Raw genomic sequence first — 7,464 nt, forward strand, 5'->3', positions numbered from 1 at the left:
CAATGAGCGAATGGGCCTTAAAATGAAGAGATAGACAATTGGAAGGAAAAGATTTTTTGGGAGGATACTTGATTTGGATGATCCGTTAATTTATTTTCTAGTGTTGTATAATTGTGTGTTTAAAATGACAGTTAGATATATTAATTTTCAGTTAATGTAACTCCATTGTAGAATTTAAAGGCCACATATTGTTTTCACTAGTTCTTTAATTAAAAAGTTTTTCATTTTCAAAAAAGTGCATTTATATGACATACTGTACATAAATGCTGAAAAAGTATTGCTTGTTGTTAGTTCATGTTAATTATTAAGTTTTATAATGTTAATGAATACAACCTTATTGTAAAGTGTTACCAATATTTGTTACAGTATTTAATCACCTTGGTTCATTTGAACTTTACTACTGTATTGGTATATAAATGAACATAAACCAAGATAATTAATGTTATACAATTGTTCATTTGTTATTGTCCATTGTTAGTTTGTGTTAACTATTGCACTAACTAATGTTAACGTATACAATCGTATTGAAAAGTGTAACCAAAATCTGTTTGAACTAATACAATTCCCATCAATTCCTTATTCCAAAGAAAACTTTACATGACTGAAGGCTAAATTTCTTAAAAATCTTAAAAAATATGTACAACCTGCTTAAAAATATGTAACAACACTGTAGTACAACTTGCTTCCAGCTCTTCCTGTGATGTCATCTAATGACAGGTAGTAAGCAGCATGTCTTTTTTTATTCTTGTCTTACAAGATGGAAAGCAGGACAAGGCACCCAAAACAACCAGACAAGTTCATAAAGCTAATCTTAGCTAGTAAAATCGATACCATAGTAGATTTGCACAAACATATTTATTTGGCTGCGTATTATTTTTATATTCTTTGCATTTCATTTTGATATTCTGAAAATGAATGACAAAACTTTGCTGTTTCAATGTATATTGGATTTCTTTCAAGGCAATGTGCTTTTTTTTTTTTTTTTTTTTTGCGGTGGATTTTTTCTTCTTTTTTTTTCCATATTATTTTGACAGTGTTTACCAAAGCTACATTACCTAGCAGGCTATACTGAGATGAGAATAAATGATTAAACCGTTTGCCCCTTTGTTCTGTTTACTTTATCCACTAACCTCTTATTTTCTATTGAGGGTACTACAGCAATTACATTTGTCCAGACAAGTTTGTGAATGCACCAAAATTATTTATCCAAGGCCTTTTAATCCAAGGCATTTTATAAGCATAACAGTGCCCTAACGGTCTTATTTATACACATCAATGAACTCATCAACAATGCCTCAATAATCCTTTAATAATATTTTACTGCCAGTTTATGGAGGGTCATTCAACCAGAATGTACTAGAATTGGTCTTTATATAAAGCAACATAAGGAACATTATATGATATAGAAAATCATATAGGTTTTTTCTCTAGTATGTTTGATATTTTATATACAAGTCATGGTCTGATTGTTTGTTTTTGGAGATAAGCATTATATTCATGTTGTCAATGTAAGTTTGTAAACCATTGTTTTCAAGACCAGAAAGACAATGGCTTCTCTTTAAAAGGTAAAGGTGTTCCTCTTTGTTTGTAAAAGCATGGCAGATTTAGACCCCATTTACAATTGGTATTAAGATGTGTTTTTGGTGATCCAATCACATGTGGTCAGTGCTAAATACAGGTCTAAAAGGTTTTGTGATCGGATAAAAAAACCCACTTACGAATGTGGTCAAAATACATATGACCGCATTGTATTTGAAGTGTAAATGCTAATCTGTCCTGTATGTGTCCCGGCGACAACAAAGTGCCACCCTTCACCTGTCAATCAACTGCTGCGCAAAACAAGAGTTTAAACTTTGTCAGTTATGAGCAGCTTTAAAAGAAAAATTGTCAGATTTTTAAAAAACAGAATAAAAAAAACATAAATATACACAAGCATGAGAACTTCACAGATATTCTTCAGTGTGTCTTATATCAACATGCAGGAACACTTATGAGAAGCAGGAACATCTGCAGCTCAGGTTAACACTAAAATAATGGACAATTCTGCTCAAAATGTCAGACTTGTCAATTTGCCAACAGATGCTTCAGCAAATAATCCAGCACTTTGAGAACAATGTTCCCCGAAGACAAATTGGAAGGATTTTGGGGGATTTCTCCCTCTACAGTGCACAATATAGTTAAAAGGAATCTGGTCAAATCTCGGTGCGTAAAGGGCAAGATGAAAACCACTTCTGAATGCACGTGATCTCTGATCTCTCAGACATCACTGTATTAAAAAACATCATTCATCTGTAATGGATATCATGAACATGAACATGGGCTTGGGATTACTTTAGTAAACCTTTGTTAGTCAACACCATTCGCCGCTGCATCCACAGCTACAAGTTAAGACTTTACTATGCAAAGCAGAAGCCCTACATCAACAGTGTCCAGAAGCGCTGCCGACTTCTAGCTCAGTCCACATTTCAAATAGTTTTTGAAAAACACATCCATTTTGTTCTCCATGCCAAAGAGGAAAAGGACCATCCAAGCTGTTATCAGCGTCAGGTCCAAAAGCCAGTGTCTGTATGAGCCAGGGATGTATCAGTGCCCATGGCTTGGGTAACTCGCACATCTGTGAGGTCACCATTAATGCAGACAGATATGTTCAAATTTTGGAGCAGCCATCCAGCACCATCTTTTCCAGGGACATCCCGGCATTTTCACTTCAAACTTCAAACCACATACTGGCCGAATAAGCAGAGAGTATGGTGCTAGATTGGCCTGCCTGCAGTCCTGACCATCTCCAGTTGAGAATGTGTGGCAAATTATGAAGCACACAATACAGCAACGAAGACCCGTACAGTTGTGCAGCTGAAGACCTGCATAATGGATGAATGGGGGAAAATGCCACTTTTTAAACCTAACAAACTTGTGTCTTCAGTGCCTAAATGCTTAATAAGTGTTATTAGAAGAAATGGTGATGTTTCGCAGTGGTAAACACTCGACTGTCCCAACTTTTTTGAAGTGTTTTGCAATCATCTGATTTGAAATTACTGTGCATAACCCCCTCATATAATCATATAATGTTTAGTTGTAGTGCTTTCAATATAGCAAAGGGTGAATATAATTTACAACTCATTCTTTTTGTTTTTATTGTCATTTTGCATACTGTCCCAACTTTTTTGGAATTGAGGTTGTAGTACAAATTAAACATTTTAATTGTGTCAGCACAGTTTTGAGATTTTAGCTCACCCTTTCTTTAATATTTTAGTAAAAGAATGGAAAATAAAAGACAAAATTCTATGTTAGTTTCCAAAAACAAAGCAAAGACACTATTAGTGGTAAAAAGAGATTATACAGTACAGCAACCCCATTTTATCATGAATACTTGTTAAAAGTCCACTGAGATATCAAGGTTCAAATAAAGACACACACTGGCTATAATGCTATTTTACATAAGATGTGTGAAAAGATGTGGACAGACTTCAAGTCATGTCGACATTTCCTTTAATAGGAAAAAAAAAGTGATTTTCCCTCTGCTTAAAATTTTTTTGGGACCAAGAAAAATAACCAAATGAAATAATTATGAATATTTTCCTTTTGTCTTTTCTTATACTATATGGAACCTGTAGGTTTATGTTGGCAATTTAATATAGTTTTTGGAATAAAAGAATACAAAACAGTTATTGATTCTGAGTACTTTTAAACAAACTCACATCTCCTTGTGTTTTACCCCAGTTTAGTCTTCCAGTTCACCCAAAAATGAAATTTAATAACTTCATTAACATAATTTGGTCACCCACATGTTGTCCAAAACCCATGTTCCTTTTTTCATCAGTACAGTTGCATGTAAATGCATCCTTTTTATTTATTTATTTTAACATACAAGGTTTTTCTTAGGTTTGTCCCTGGTTTTGGATCTTGGATCTTCGACACCAGCTCCTATTGTTTGGTGTAGTTTTAATTGTTTTGCATGATTTTCTTCTGGTATAGAACCAGATTCTCACCGTAGATGTACTGTAAATTTCAAAATGGTTTTAAGATGATGCAGTAGAACAAAAGATGTCAGACATCACAGGTGTGGCCCATCTGTCCTTTTTAATGCATTACAAGAATGTGAAAATAGTCAAATAATAATTAAAGAAAGGCCCTTACCTCTTATTAATATGTATGTAGTTTGTGTAACAAAAAAATTAAAGGATATTTTCTTTTACATAATCCATAGGAAAATAATTTTTAATTTCAGCTAGACAATAAAAAAATAAAAAAAGTTTTAATAACTATTTTATTTTTATTTTGTTTTACACTGTCGATAAAGTTAAAGGCCTTAAAAAAAGTCATTAATCATCAGTATTTTAACCAAGTTGAATGTGTTCCTAATTACCAATGAACACCTAAACATGTTTTCTTTTTGCTGATGTGAGATATACATTACACTGCATATATCTCTGCATATAGGCAATGTGTGTAGGCACACACACAGACATTAATCCACTCATTTCCTAATTTATTACACATATACACACTTTTATCAGTCTGTACCAGACACCATAGCTGTTGGAATATGTGTGAATCTGACCTCAATACAGTACAAAGCAGATACTGTACACTGGCTCTGTATGTGATGGCAGTATCATACATAGTCGGTTGTGCAACTGTGATAATTGTTATCTAATCAAATAGCCCATATATTAAAAACCTCTTGATAGGATCATATGGGAGACTTTATTATGTAATTTCATGAAAACGGGGGGAGAGAGAGAATAACAATATTAGTAATTAAAATGTTTTATGTTTATAGTACTTATACGACCATTTGGCACTGTCCTGTTGTTCAATATTGAATGTAAATGCATTTCCAAAGTAAAATGGCACAAAATTGAAGAAAAAAAGAGAGCAAATAATAACAATATAACAAACTAAATAAATGTAATTTAAATCACCAGTATAAATTGATTCTACTCTTGTCCATGAATATCTAGTTATTATTCCCATTATCCAAGCAGCAGGTGATTTCACTATACTGTACAGGACATGAACAGAGTATTGCCTCCTAAGCATTTGAGATGCATAATACACCACTTTATGAACTCTTAGGCTGATCACTGCAGGGTTTCTTATAAGTGATGAACTTAAACAGTTATGGGACATTATAAACTGTGATGTGCTATATTGTGCAATCACACAAGCACAGACTCACATACAGTATATTAAACATACAAATATAATCATAGTGTTAATGCAATAATGTCAATGCAATAATGTCAATTTGATTATAAAAATCTGAAATGGTAAAGCGTAACAGGAATAATCATGAAGACTTGAGGAGATATGATATTTAATTAAAAAAATTATAAAAATGATTCATTCTTCATACTTATTCACAAACATACATGCACACACATAATAAATAATACATTTACTTTAACACTTCCTGACTCCTTTGCTGGATAGCATTCATGTGTTTTTTAGCAGACACATTTGTTTAGGCTGCAAGGCAGACTTTGATCGGGACATTTGAGTTGGATCCAACCTTCGTTCCTGCATTGACAAGCTTATCTTTTGTCTTAGCTGAGCTATAGATTGGGAGGTGTGCTGCTTACATTTGGGAGTAGATAATACCATGGATCTTCTAACTGAACAAGATATTGTTTTTGTTCTTGAAAAGTCCTCTATGATAGCTACGTTCTGGGTCTGTAATATCACCAGGACTTGAATACTGATGGACTTGATGGACTTCTTTCAGGCCTAACTTTTGTTGTAATCAATTGTTATCTAAGTCCTTTACATACATTAAATGTGGTACAGTTGGGTCATCACAATTCTGATGGTTGCATAAAAAAATGTGTATGTGATCACAATCATAATATATAAATGTGATTGAGTGGTGGATTAAAGTTATTTTTAGGATCAGCCCTCAGTTAGTTGAGTTCATGAAACCAATTCATGAATTAATTTTCCCCCAGATTTCAAATACAAATGTACATGCCACTCATCGTACTTGCGGATATTTAATAACGCCACTTGTCTGTGTTTGTGGTGTTTTAGGCAGGCTGTCAGTCTGTCACTAACATTAAAATGTTACTACAGTATTAAAGGAATATTCCGGGTTCAGTAAATCTCAGTCGACAGCATTTGTGGCATAATGTTGACTACCACAAAAAATTATTATTATACTCGTTCTTCTTTTTCTTTAAAAAAACAAAAATCGAGGTCACGGTGAAGCACTTACAATGGAAATGAATGGGACCAATTTCTGGAGGGTTTAAAGGCAAAAATGTGAAGCTTATCATTTTATAAAAGTACTTACATTAATTCTTCTGTTAAAACTCGTGTATTATTTGAGCTGTAAAGTTGTTTAAATCGTGATTTTTACAGTCCTTTTAGGGTTTTAGGATTTGTTGACATTACATCATCATGGCAACGAAGTTGTAAAATTGGATCTATTTTTACTTTACACAGAAAGGTAAATAAGCAATTTTATCACACTAAAATCATGTTAACACACATATTGTTTACGTCTTGTGGCTATAATTTTGAAACAGTGAGTATTTTAACCAACCTGGTCTCATAGTGAAAATGTGACTCTATATACATTTTTGCAAAACTTGTTAAACGTGCCTTCAGGTACAATTCCCTGCAGTTTCTAGAAGAAATTAACACTAGAGGCACTACAACAACTGTGTGTTTTATTCACTTTCACACAAATCATGACTTTAATAGCGGATTATGATTTTATACTTATTTTTCTCTCTATTACTCAGACCCTGCTATTTTATGATATCGACACACTTTTATTCAAACACTTTGAAACAACAAAACATTTTAATGCTTTTATTTAGAGCTGGGGTACTCGAGTTTGGACTCGGACTCAAGTCTGAGTCACGAGTCCAATTTGAATGGACTTAGACTTGTCACGGACTCGAGCCTTTGGGACTCGTGATTTTTTTCCAAGTCCAGCCGAGTCCATGACATTTGTGATGCAATGAAAAAAAAAAAAAAAAATAACAAAACAGAAATGAATGAACACATGCCAAAGTTGTTTTACTTTGTTTAAAGAGCCCATATTATGCTCATTTACAGGTTAGAATAGGTTTACATGCTTTAATGTAAAAAAAAAAAAAACACATTATTTTTCTCATACTGTACATTGCTGCAGCACCTCTTTTCACCCTCTGTCTGAAATGCTCTGTTTTAGCTCCTGTCTCTTTAAAGCCCCCCTTTCCGAAAAGCCCAGTCTGCTCTGATTGGTCAGCTGGCCCAGTCTGTTGTGATTGGTCAACCGCTTAGAGCGTGTGTCGGAAATGTAAAGTCCCTTACCATAACCGAGTTTCAGCTCCCGAGGCTTCCTGAGCAGCTGTAAACACTATTGTAACTACGGTAACAATGGTGTCAGTTTTGCCATACCAGTTCGAGCCCAAGTCCGATAATGAAAGTTTGGAAGAACAAGCTGATTGACCCGAACCACCTTCGCAAGCAACT

This window comes from Myxocyprinus asiaticus, chromosome 25, assembly GCF_019703515.2.
Source record: "Myxocyprinus asiaticus isolate MX2 ecotype Aquarium Trade chromosome 25, UBuf_Myxa_2, whole genome shotgun sequence".
NCBI lineage: Eukaryota > Metazoa > Chordata > Actinopteri > Cypriniformes > Catostomidae > Myxocyprinus > Myxocyprinus asiaticus.